General features: G+C 48.5%; 1 protein-coding gene across 1 annotated transcript in view; it reads right to left on the reverse strand.

The window, feature by feature from the left end:
• Positions 1-12,345, reverse strand: part of DSCAML1 (DS cell adhesion molecule like 1) — a 356,255-nt gene that overhangs the window by 208,033 nt on the left and 135,877 nt on the right. The gene's annotated exons all lie outside the window — the stretch shown is intronic.

Here is a 12,345-nt window from a genome sequence, read left to right on the forward strand (position 1 = left end):
CAGCCACAGGAAGCTTGGGGCCATTTTTTCTACCATGATGCTCCTCCCTCTCGCTCCATTTTTTTGATTCAATATGATTTTTCTTTTTCTCTCTCCAACACTAGCCTACATCCCGGTTCTTTAGAGTTCAGTGTCTAGCTTTGCTTGACTCTGAGGTAATGACATATGACCCTGGCATTTAAATGGTGATGGGAGAAGAAGTGCATAAAGGTGGAGCTGTTGCTTCCCTATGGCACCCCACCCCCACCACTGCTTGGGGCAACTGGCCAGCTCCCTGGCCTTGCTGGAAAGTTTTGAATTACCCGAACTAGAAGCAGGGTTTTTCCAACTCACTCAGGTCCCCTGCCAGGCCTGTCTGGGGACCAAGTGGCCAGTCTGCACACAAAATCTATAATCCTGAAGCCATCAGCTATACAGGAAACTACAGTCACCTTTCTTGTGATTTTTTCCCAGCTGCTAAGTGAATCCAATATTCTGGCTTCAGTACTTGAGATGATCTCCATGGAGACCATCACTAATCCTTGGTCAAGCCTGCTAAGAGGATGCCTTCTGGAAGGCTGGACACAGAGCTCTCTAGAAGAGATTCCTACTCCCTCTCCCCCAGCTCACTCATCTATCACTTGGCCTAAATCAGCCTTGTCTCATTTCATCCTCACCTCCCCAAAGATTCCCTAGCTTGCTTGTAAGCCAGATAAAGATTTAAGAGAACATTGATATTGGCAAGATTTAGAGAAATTGCAGATGTGGAGAAATTGTAACCTTCATACACTGCTTGTGGGATGTAAATACCAGCCACTTTGGGAAACAGTCTGGCAGTTTCTCAAATGGCTAAACATCAAGTTGCCATTGATCTAGCAATTCCGATCCTGGGTAGATACCCAAAAGAAATGAAAACATATGTCTACACAAAAACCTATACAGGAATGTTTATAGCTACATTATTCATAATAGCCAAAAGATGGAAACAGCCCAAATGTCCATTAACTGATAGATAAATACTATGTAGTATATCCACACAAGGGAATATTACTCAGCAATAAAAAGGAATGAAGTATTGACACATATTACTATGTGGATGAATCTTGAAAGCATTATACTAAGTGAATGAAGCCAGTCACAAAAGGCCACATATTACAGGATTCCATTTACATGAAATGTCCAAAATAGGCAAACCCATAGAGATAGAAAATAGATTGCTTGCTGCTTAGGGCTTGGGCAGATTGGGGGGCAGGGGTTGGGGTGCTGTCTAAAGTGGCAGGGCTTTCTTTTCGAGGTGATGAAGATGTTCTCAAATTGTAGTCACAGCTGTACATATCTGTGAACATACTAAAAGCCGTGTATTAAATTCACTCATTGAATCATGTATTTTCAATAGGTGAATTGTGAAGTATGTGTATCATATCTCAATCAAGCTGGTATAAAAAAATGAAAAAAAAAATTAGAACATCCAACTGGAACCAGGAGGCATAGGCTGACATTCTGGACATCCACCAGTTTGCTGTGTGACCCCGGGAAAGCCTCTGACTTCTCTGAGCCCCACTGGCCCATCCACGAGACAGGAGAGACTAATGCCTGCCTCTGAGGTGCACTGGCAGGAAATCAGGGGATGGCAGGGACACTGGCAAGTGGAACAGGAACAGAGGCATTATTTAAAGGGGCAAGATTTACTGCCGAGCTGTCACTGCTCGAGGAAGCTGCTGTGTCCTTGAGTTACGAGCTCTGAGTCCTAGAGAACGTTAAGTTGCAGGACCTTGGAGAGCCATCAGGAACACAGCTGGGTCGGTCCTGTTCTTGTCCAGGTACATGCGCCGCCCGCCCCCCGCCCCCCATCACCATCCACAAATGTTTATCTGAAGCATGGGTCAGGGGGGAACTGAGCCAATGGAGAAGTAGGAGGAAGGGATGGCAATGCTTTTCTTAGGGTACTCTGGGGGGGCCACCTGGAAGATCATTTCTTCCCATTTCAACCCCAGGATGTAAAATATAGAATTAGGAGCAACAAGCTCCTCGAAAGAGAAAACCCTCCTCCCACGCTTGCCTCCCAGCCCTAGGGCCAGGTGTCCAGATGTTGCGACAGCTGCCAGCACACCCTTCTTCCAAACCCTAAGTGCACAGCCCAGGGCTGAGCTGTGACGTGAGCCTTCCTACCACCCCTGGACCCAGCTCCAGGCCTGAAGTCCCAGCTGCCATCTTGACATCCTGATACTGGGGTCTGCTTGCAGGGGGGACCCACTCCTGCTGGGGCCTGTGTATCAAAGGGATCTTAGTGTACCCTAGTTTAGAACAGTGGTAGGTTCATTGTAGAGGCAGAAGACAGTTGGCTACTTCAGGGTTTGAATTCTGGGGCAGCAGCATATAATAATGATAATGATCATACTAATGAAAAAATAATAAATAGTTTCTATTTTATTATAGGCTTAGACTTTCATGTATTACTATTCAGTACTTACAAAGAAACCTATGAGGGACATATTATCATCTTCATTTTATAGATGAGGAAAGTGAGGCTCAGAGAGGTTAAGAATCTTGCCCAAACTCACATAGCTAACAAACAATAAACACAGGATTTAAAACTAGGTCTGTCTGATGCAAAATTGGTAGAAAAGTCTAATCTATACCCTAAGCCCCTCAGGTCTTCTACCAGGAGCCCTAGCGACAGAAAGCTCAGGGGAGGGCCATCTCACCTCTGTCTCAGCCCCTGCACGAGTTGGGTCCAGTTTCAAACCACATTTGTCAAGTGCCAAGAGGGGCTTTTCATTTAATGGATGCAGACACAGGGGAGCGGAGGTATACTTTGCAGGGCTGAGCCTGGAAAGCAAACCTGGATTCAGCCAGAGCCTGGTCTGCCCCCAGCCCTGTCCCTCTGTTCCTGTCACACCTGCTGAGACCGCCTTGGCCTTGCCATCCTGTGTTCTGTGTTAACCCTTCTGAGCCTCAATTTTTCATCTATAAAAGGGGAATAAAAATAATACCTTACTGAGTGGACCTGCGCTCTGGTCCAGGTGCTGGGTCAGAGCAGGCAGTGTGCTGTGGGGCCACAGGCTCGGGGTCCGGAGTAAGGCAGGGCCAGATCCCCATCCTGGCTTCACACTTAGTGGTGTCGCCTTCAACAAGGAACTTAGCTCTTCTCGGCCTCAGTTTGCTCAGCTGTAAAATGGGGCTAATAATGCCGACACCTCTGAGACGTTCTGAGGAAGAGGAAGAGGATGATTGTAGGTTTATGTAACATTTACTGTGTGCCAGCAACAACTGTTCTAAATAACTGCCGAAGTATCTACCTATCTGCCTGTGTACCTATCAATTTAACTTCTCAACCACCCAGTAAGGTATTCTTATTCTTCCCCTTTTACAGATGAAAAATTGAGGCTCAGAAGGGTTAACCCAGGACACAGAACCTAGTCAGTGGGGGTGCTGGGATGTGAGCCCTAAGTAGACTGACTGTAGTCTGTGGTCTTTGTCACCAATTGTGTGACCTCTGAAGATGACAGATAGAGGGTCTAGCCGTGGTGCCCAGAGCATGCCCAGTACCTTCCCCCACTATAGTAGGGACAGTACACGGTCCTCAAACATCCCAGGCCACCCCAAGGAACTGGAGGCTTACCAGGAGGTGCCAGAGTCACGTCACCTGGATGCAGCCACTGACTAAGGAAGAACTAGAAATGTATTTATTACTCTAAGAGAAAACAAATTAAACAGCTTAACTGTTGACTCATACGAGGGATCTTTACACCAGCCACTGGAGGCTGGCAGAACCCCCAGGCTGGGTAGGTCTGTGGGCTGCACTGCCAGGAACGCTGCATGTCACCCCGGGTTCCCAGGCTTCAGGGCAGCTGGTCCTTGCAGGTGATGCGCCCACCCCACCCTGTCTATCAGTATCAACATCCCCAGTCAAGCGGTTCCTCCTAGAGCTTCAAAAACCCTTGGAATTTCCAAAGGGGACCTGACTCCCCAGGACTTCAGGTTGGCACATAAACGGGCTCTTGAAAGAAGAAATGGAGAAAAACGAACTGATCAGAGCAAGCCTTGGGAAGTTGTATAGAATCTCAGAACATACAGCAATGGAGTAGGAAAAGGGAAACAGAAACTAAATCCCAACCTCCAGGGTCACCTTCCCTAGCCAGTAAATGACTGTGGCTTGCTTTAAAATTTAGTACCAGGGAAAAGAATGTCTCTCCTGGCACGAGTCCTTTTGTCAGACACCCATATAACAATCATATTTCCATTTTCGCCCCTGCTGCCAGAAGAGCTCAGATTTGAATTTAATGCTCACTGTCAGTAACCATCTAATCGCAGGTCCCTGGCAGTGTGAGCGCCTCCTCACCCCAAGCTTTCATCGAAGTGGGATCTCCTTTTCTGACTTTCTTTGTAACTGTCAGTGGTCTCACTTGTCCTTTCTGGAAACTGGTAGGACACACATCATAGATGGCCGCTGGACCAGAGAGGGAGATTTTCGCATCAAAAGGGAACTGGATGGATGGCCTTTTAAGACCCCATTTTCACTCTGAGATTCTGGGACTGGGCTCAACAGTCTGCCACACTCATCTTCCACATAAACAAAAAGCCAAACCTCCAGTTTTGCCTCCTGGAAAAGGATGCATGCTTCTGGAATGTCAAGGAGTGATTGACTCTGGTGTGTGGCTGGTGCAGCACAATGAAAGCACACCTGCTCTTGCCGGCATCACCTTATGGCCCTGGAGCTGGGCTTGGTCACCAGACGCCAGCTGGCATTAGGAGAAGCGAGCTGACTACTTGAGAACAATGGTCCTTCCACAATGCAACTGCCTGCTAACGGGCAACAAAGGCTTGGCGGGGACTGTGGAGTCACCGGGCTGTCTTTCCAATGAGCATAGAACAGGAAGCCAGGCTCTGTGAGGATCCTTGTTTAACCATAAATGGAAACCACCATGGTGTCCCTTCAGTAGCCTTAGTCTTTGGAGCTAATGCCACATGTTCACCTGAGGCTCAGTATCAGATGATGGTCTCAGCTTGAGAGGTTTGCCGACCAGGCTCACGTGATCAGCTGCCCCCTCTCTGTCACTTTCTGGTGTCAAAGGGGCTTTCCTAATCCACTGAGAAGTGGATTAAGGGTGATGAAGTTCAATCCCTTCACTTTACAGGTTACCAAGCTGACGTCCAGAAAAGTTATAACTTGCCCAAGATCACATGGTCAACTCACTGCCACAGAAAGAACTCAAGTTCATGTCTGCAGAGTGAGGTCTGAGATTGCCTGGAGTCTTACACTGGGCATCATCAGGGTAGTAACTGCAGGTAGAAGGTATAGTTCACAGCCGTGCTTGTGAAAGCCAAAGTCAACAACTATGACCTGGACTGAACGAAGGGTTAACATCTCAGAAGAGAGTGACAGAAGCTCAGACAAACCATTCCAGCCAGAGGGCGAGACAATTAACAGTTCAGGTTTAGGACAGACACATTTTCAAGTGGCACAGATTCTCCTTTAGGTCAACTGGGTTGCTTGGCCATGGACTAATAAGCCCATAAACCAAAGTGTCAATGAAACAAACTGTACATTTTCCCCAGCATGCCAATGTCCAGATACTTCTTACTGGTGTTCAAGCAAAAACAAGTTAACTTGGCCATTAGGCAAAGATGGGAACTCTAGCTTCTCCAGCCAACCTGTCTGTCCCCAGGACCAGGCTGGGTGTAGCTCTGGCTTCTAGATACAGCAGCCTACTGACCCACACTTCCTTTCTGCTCCCAGGCAGCCTGCTCAGGTGACGGGCACCATGCTCTCCTCCTAGCCTGGGGTAAGCACTGATGCTATTTCAGAGTCCTGGAGGGGTCAGTGGTTGGGAGTTAGGTGAGCTTAGTTCAGTGTAGTCCTGCGGTAACGAGAGACCAGTATTTGAAAGACTATTTCTTCTTTGTGCCTAGTTTATGCTCCTTGGCATCTGGAGGTAAATGTCACAGGGGAGGCTCACTGGTGGAGATAATTATATCCAGCCCTTGGATATTATTATGTTGCTTTTTAGTTTATGAAGCATTCTCACATGTATCTAATATAAATCTGACCACAGAATATGAAGTCAATAATACTATTCTCATTTAGTCATAGGAAACCAGGGCCACAAAAGGTTAAAGACCTTGATAGAGGCCACCTGGTAAGGGCTGAAGTCGGGACCAAAAATCTGATTTCCTGTCTCTTGGGCAAAATCAGATTGTCTTCCAGAACAGCTTGGCCTATCTAGCCTCTTGCCAAGACCTTTTTATTGTTTAAGCACTGGCCCTTCTGAGGTCCAAAGGCCGCAGTTGGTGGAACAAGTCAGCTTCCCTAAGCACACCCCCAGGGAGCCAGAGGCCGAGGAGGCCTCTGAGCTTGGCTCTGCCCTGGGCCAGAGCATCTCAGTTCCTGAGCCTCCCCACTCCCCTGGCACCCCATCTTCTGCCCCACACCTTTGTCCTTACTCACCATCCAGAAGCATTTCTCTCTGCTCCCTTCATTTCCTGCTTCGCTCTGTATCTCCTCCCTGACACAGGCTGTAGGAAACAGCCTCACCACAAAAGCAGAGTCTCCTGATTCAGAGCCCAAGTCCCCTCCCAGGGCTCCAGCCCCACAGAAGCTCTGAATTCAAAGCTCCAAGAACCGTAGACTAAAGCCCCCAAGGGCCTGCCCCTTCCCAGTTCCCCCACTTTGGCAAGGAGCCGGTGTTACAGTCAAATGTTTAAGCAGCAGCGAGGAGCCAGGTCTGAACTGAAAGCCCAGGTCAGCCACAGTCCATGTGTCTTCAGGCAAATGGCTTTCCCTATTCAGAACTGATGCTGAAGCTGAAGCTCCATTACACTGGCCACCTGATGTGAAGAGCTGACTCACTGGAAAAGACCCTGATGCTGGGAAAGACTGAAGGCAGGAGGAGAAGGGGACGACAGAGGATGAGATAGTTGGATGGCATCACCAACTCGATGAACACGATTTTGAGCAAACTTCGGGAGACAGTGAAGGACAGGGAAACCTGGTGTGTTGCAGTCCATGGGGCTGCAAAGAGTCGGACATGAAGGAAGTGACTTAGACACCTGCATCCAGGCTGCAGTCTTAAAACTGACAGATTGGATCCTATAATCTCTGAATTTCTTCCTGTTCCCTGAGTCTCTATGAGGACTCATTTGATAAGCAGTGAGAGGAAAGCCTTAGTATAAATTCCATCCTCTGAAATGACTTTGCTATAAAGGGGAGGCTGTAGCAGGGACTAATAGATTCATGGAAACTCTGGAGAGTCCAGAAGGGTTTTAATTAAAATGTAAATGTTGTAAACATTCAAACTCACTCCACCCTGGGAGCTGGGGCCCAGTTGCTGAGAGGGGTCAGGGCATTATTTGCCACTATAAGCATAGCATATAGTTGCCTGTATAGTTGATGATGCAAAATTCTATTAGGGATCTCGAGTGCATGGAATACCCACGCAAGCAGACAGGGTGTCCTCTAGTAAGCTGAATCTAGAGGTGATTTTGAGGCCTGATTTTCAGAAAGAGCCCTGGTTCCCAAATATCTTTCCATCCCATCATGTACACATCTATACATATTTTATATATACATTTTATATAAAATCTTATCACTAGGGGTTCCTTTGAGTTAGGGATGGTGATCCTATTAGATAAATAGTGCAGAAGAGGTAACATGTTTTGTTACTGGTCACTTTCTAGCTGTGCAGTCTTTGGCACAGGTCCTATTTTTTCCTTGAAAAAGTGATGAAGATGCTTAGGCCTCTTCTCTAAGTGGCTCAGTCGGTAAAGAATCTGCCTGCAATGCAGGAGACCCAGGTTTGATCCCTGGGTCGGGAAGATTCCCTGGAGAAGGGGATGGCAAACCACTCCAGTATTCTTGCCTGAGAATTCCATGGACAGGGGAGTGTGGTACCAAGGTACAGTCCATAGGGTTGCAAAGAGTCAGACACGACTGAGCGACTAACATTTTCTCTAGGGATGAAGGTGCTATAATGGCCTGGTCCCTGGACTCTCCCTCTTGGGACCAAGAATCCTAGGCTTGTGCTCAGCCTTCTCCAGGTTGATGATCTTTGGGACTTAACCCAAGTGGCAGGAGGAAATCCAAGGGCTGGAAACCCAAGGGAGGTGCCTCACAGGACCGCAGGCCCTGGCCAAGTGAAAAACGGACAGCGGAGGAGGTAACCATGGCCATGGAAGGCCTCCCCCTGGGGCTTCTACCACAGGGAGGAGGAAAATAAGAACACAACAGGTGCTTGAGAACAGTGAATTCCACTGTTCAAAAAAGCTGGTTGGCTTTTCCATTCATTCTACTCACTGCAACTTTTGGTGATTGTCTAATTATGGCTCATTACAAACATCAAGTTACATTTTGCAAGGTCGTAACTACAGGGGAAGGATACAATTATTATAATGAACCTTCCCCAGCCCCAGACTTTCTCCCCTCCAATCAGTCCCAAATGCCACTGCTCAAATCACTTTCCTCACCCGCCACCTGGTCCTCCTAGGTCTCCTCTCCCGCACCCCTCTCCAAGGCCAAGGTGACAGCGCAATCCAGGGCACAGTTCTTTCTGAGGCTTGTCTCCATCAAAAGGTACTTTTCTCCCTTTTTCTTCCTGGCTAACGAGCAGCTTTCTCCTGGTGTAGCCTCGGTGGAGGAGAACTGGATGTCAAATGGTGATGAACAGAGCCGTGGAGACTGAGTCTATGAAGAAGAGGGGCTGGAGACAGACCAGGGAGTCAGCGCCTGCCAGCCCAGCCTCGGGGTACAGCCCACCTGCTGGCTGGAGCTGGGAAATGTGCACATGCGTGTGTTAGTTGCTCAGTCGTGTCCAACTCTTGGTGATCCCGTGGACTGCAGCCCTCCAGACTCCCCTGTCCATGGGATTCTCCAGGCAAGAATACTGGAGTGGGTTGCCATTTTCTTCTCCAGGGGATCTTCCTGACCCAGGGATTGAACCCGGGTCTCCTCCACTGCAGGCAGATTCTTTCCTGTCTGAGCCACCAGCGAAGCCATCTCCTTTGGGGAAGCCCTTTGAGGAGGCAAATGGCTTCTCAAAGGCTGGATGCTGTTACAGAAACTCTAGGCCAGTGAGTTTCTGGGTGAGATAAAGGCTTGGAGTGGTCTGGTTCCACTTTCTCCTAAGTCCTTCTACCCCCTAAAAGTCAACCTAGGAGGAAACAGCCTCCCTCTTCTAAGGGCAACTTTCTGGGGAAAGGGGGAGAGGGCTGGTCTCAGTCCTTCCCTTCTGTTGGTGAGCCTAACTCCAGGAGCAAGGTGCCTCCGTTGGAGAAGGTCAGCCACAACCCCAAGGACCCAAAGAAGGGCAGCCAGAAGGTCAGAGGTCTGGACAAATTCCTCCTTTAAGGGAACTGGTAGTTTCTAGCCTGGAAAAGAGATTCCAGGGGAACATGACAGACGGCTGTTGTGTATGAGGGAGCAGATTTGGCCTCTGTGCCTGGAGGCAGACTCGAGACCTGCAAGTCAACCAACCATGGACTTGGCCGCCTCATCAAGTAGTGAGTTCATGGATGGCCAATCTTCAGAAAGGCCATAGAAGATGCTCTCTCTGGGCGGCAGATGGTTTTTGAGGTCCCTTCTACCCTAAGGGACCCTGATGCTGGGAAAGGAGAAGAAGACCCTGATGCTGAGGGCAGGAGGAGAAGGGTGCAACAGAGGATGAGATGGTAGGATGGCATCACTGACTCAATGGACAAGAGTTGAGCAGACTCTGGGATAGTGAAGGACAGGGAAGCCTGGTGTGCTGTAGTCCATTGGGGTTGCAAAGACTCAGACTGGACTTAACAACTGAACAACAATAACCACCCTAAGACTCTATATCCAGGCAAAAATCCCCTGACATAGCACCTTATACACAAGTAAGTATTCAATATTTCCAGACTGTCAGATAGATAATATTATATTTCACAGGAAATCAGCTTTCAAGTAGAGGGTAAAGACCTTCTCCAGCAAACCACTTTCTGATCAAAGGAAATGAATGTAGCTCCTAAGAAGGGTTATCGAAATCCATATAAATAGGAGTTATGTATATATTTATTTAAAGTGCAGATTCTTGGGCCCCATCCCAAATTTGGATTCAGTAGATCTCAAATGGGAAAAAGAAATCTGTATTTTAAAATAAGCTCCAGATGATTTCTATGCCTGGGATTGCCAGCCTGCACTTAAAGAAATGCAGACCTACACGAAAAAGCCCTGGGTCCTTCTGGTTCCCTAATATCAGCATGATCAGAGCCACTACTGCCTTTGAATTTCCACATCCAATTGTCCCTGCACCTGGAAGAGATCCCCATCTCATCTGATTGAACCCCAGGAAACCCCAGGCTACTCCAAGTAGCCAGAACATAAAGGCATCTTTCGGCACAAGACCTGCCCCAAACAACACATCTGCTGTCAGAGAAAAGCTGGCCTCCCATACCCTGCCACATCATAGACTTGGTCCTGAGAGCTCGCCAATCTCCTGGATGCTTCTGGCCTTGCATACCGTCCCATCCAAGGCTCTACCTGGCTCTCCTACCGGGGTTCTGTCTTTGGCTCCCATCTTTCCTGTGATCTGGGCTCTATTTCTGGCTCCATCGCCTTTGCTACCCAGCCCCCTACACCTTTGGGGCTGCCCCCCCCCCCCGCCATCACTTCCTTTTCCATTTTTTGCCCCAGTCCTGCAAGCAGAACCCAGCCAGCCTCCCCCTGAGAGCTCTCCCACTTGCTGGGCTGAGAAAGAAAGATGAAAGGTCTAGAATCTCATCCCCACCCTCCTTTTTCAGGCAGCTTTCTCTGCCAGTGGTACTTCCTCTCTACTCCCACCCCCTGCCAGCATGAATGACACTGGGCCTTGTCCGGGAGGTTCTCTCTCTCAGTCCCCAAATCACTGCCAAGGGTCTGGCTGGGCCAGAGCTCCCCTCCCCTCTGCCTTTTCTTTACAGGGATTGATTTGTTTAGTTTCAACAGTTTAATCTTCTCCTTCCCTTGGAGTAGGGCTGTTTTCCTCTGATCCCTGGTGGGAGGCATTCTCTATCAGACTGAATAAAGGCGGGGCGGGGGTTGGGGGGGGGGCTGCTGGGGGAGGAAGGTAAAAGGGAAAAAAAAAAAAGAAAGAAAGAAAGAAAGAAGGAAAACATACCTCCTGGCAAAACCCAGAGCACCACTTTCACAACATCTTTCCTTGCTACATTATTTATAGCGTGACTGAAACATTTATTCCTCCCCTGCTCTCCCAAAGAGCACAGTGTTTCCACTGAGCTGTAACAAGTACAGCGAGCATTTGATACACAACGGTGCACCCTGGAAAGTGCTGCGCTCACAGCATCCAGGAGACCAGGGGCAGAGGGGCAGGGCCTGGGAAGAGAGAGGCTGAGAGGGTGGGTTCTCCAGGAAGCCAGGATTGCAGAGAACCAGAGACCTGGACTCACGAGGGGCCTGTGGCACGCTGGTAGCCAAATCAACAATGACACTCAGGGAAGCACACTGGCTTCATGAGCAGGTATTTCAGTTATCTCACAATTTATATAAATTCATACATTTCTACATTGTGGTGGGGTGGAAAGGGTATGGATTTTGGACTTGGACAAATCTATGTTCCCACGCCTCTTTGGAAACCTCTCTGTTGTGTGACATGGGGCAAGTCACACCATGGCTCTGAGGTTCAGTTTTCCTTTCTGCAGAAATAAGGATACCCATACCCACTTGGTGTTGCTGTTTTGGAATTTTGAATTCATGTCTAAAAAGTACCTAGCACTTTAGGTGAATGTCACCTCAATTAACAAAACCAAGTACCAGGCACAATGCCTGGCACCTAGTGGACATGCCAGAAAGACAGTCCAGTGGCCTTCTGGTTGGCAGACATTGTGAATACTCACAGGTTCGGCAGAACCATTTCCCAACGGCTTGGTATACTGGCTAATGAGAATACACCAAGCCCTGTGGGAGAGCTGACATTCTCGAAGGTTTCCACTCTCTTTGAAAGAAAAAGGGGAGTTTGGGGAAGAATGGATACGTGTATATGTACAGCTGAGCCCCTTTGCTGTTCATCTGAAACTATCACTACATTGTTAACTGTCTATACTCCAATAATAATAAAAAACAGAGTAAGCCCACAGATCCATGAGAGTGGAGTTCTGCATCCCCAAGCATCCTGGCCTCACTTTAGCTGAGCCAGAAGCTTAACACGTCCCCTCCTGGCTGCGCACCTTCAGAACCACAGCTTCTATGGGTCCCTCGGTGCCCTAGGGCCTCCCCTCCCAGGCCCAGTGCCCTTTTCTGCCTTGACTGATCCCTCACGCCTGAAGGAGGAGGTACTGATTCCCAACCATTTCCTCCCCCAAAGCTTTTCCCAGTGCTTGTTCTTGTCTAGGAGCCACCTGTATTCAAACACA

The sequence above is a fragment of the Dama dama genome, chromosome 1 (assembly GCF_033118175.1).
Source record: "Dama dama isolate Ldn47 chromosome 1, ASM3311817v1, whole genome shotgun sequence".
In the NCBI taxonomy this organism is placed as follows: Eukaryota; Metazoa; Chordata; class Mammalia; order Artiodactyla; family Cervidae; genus Dama; species Dama dama.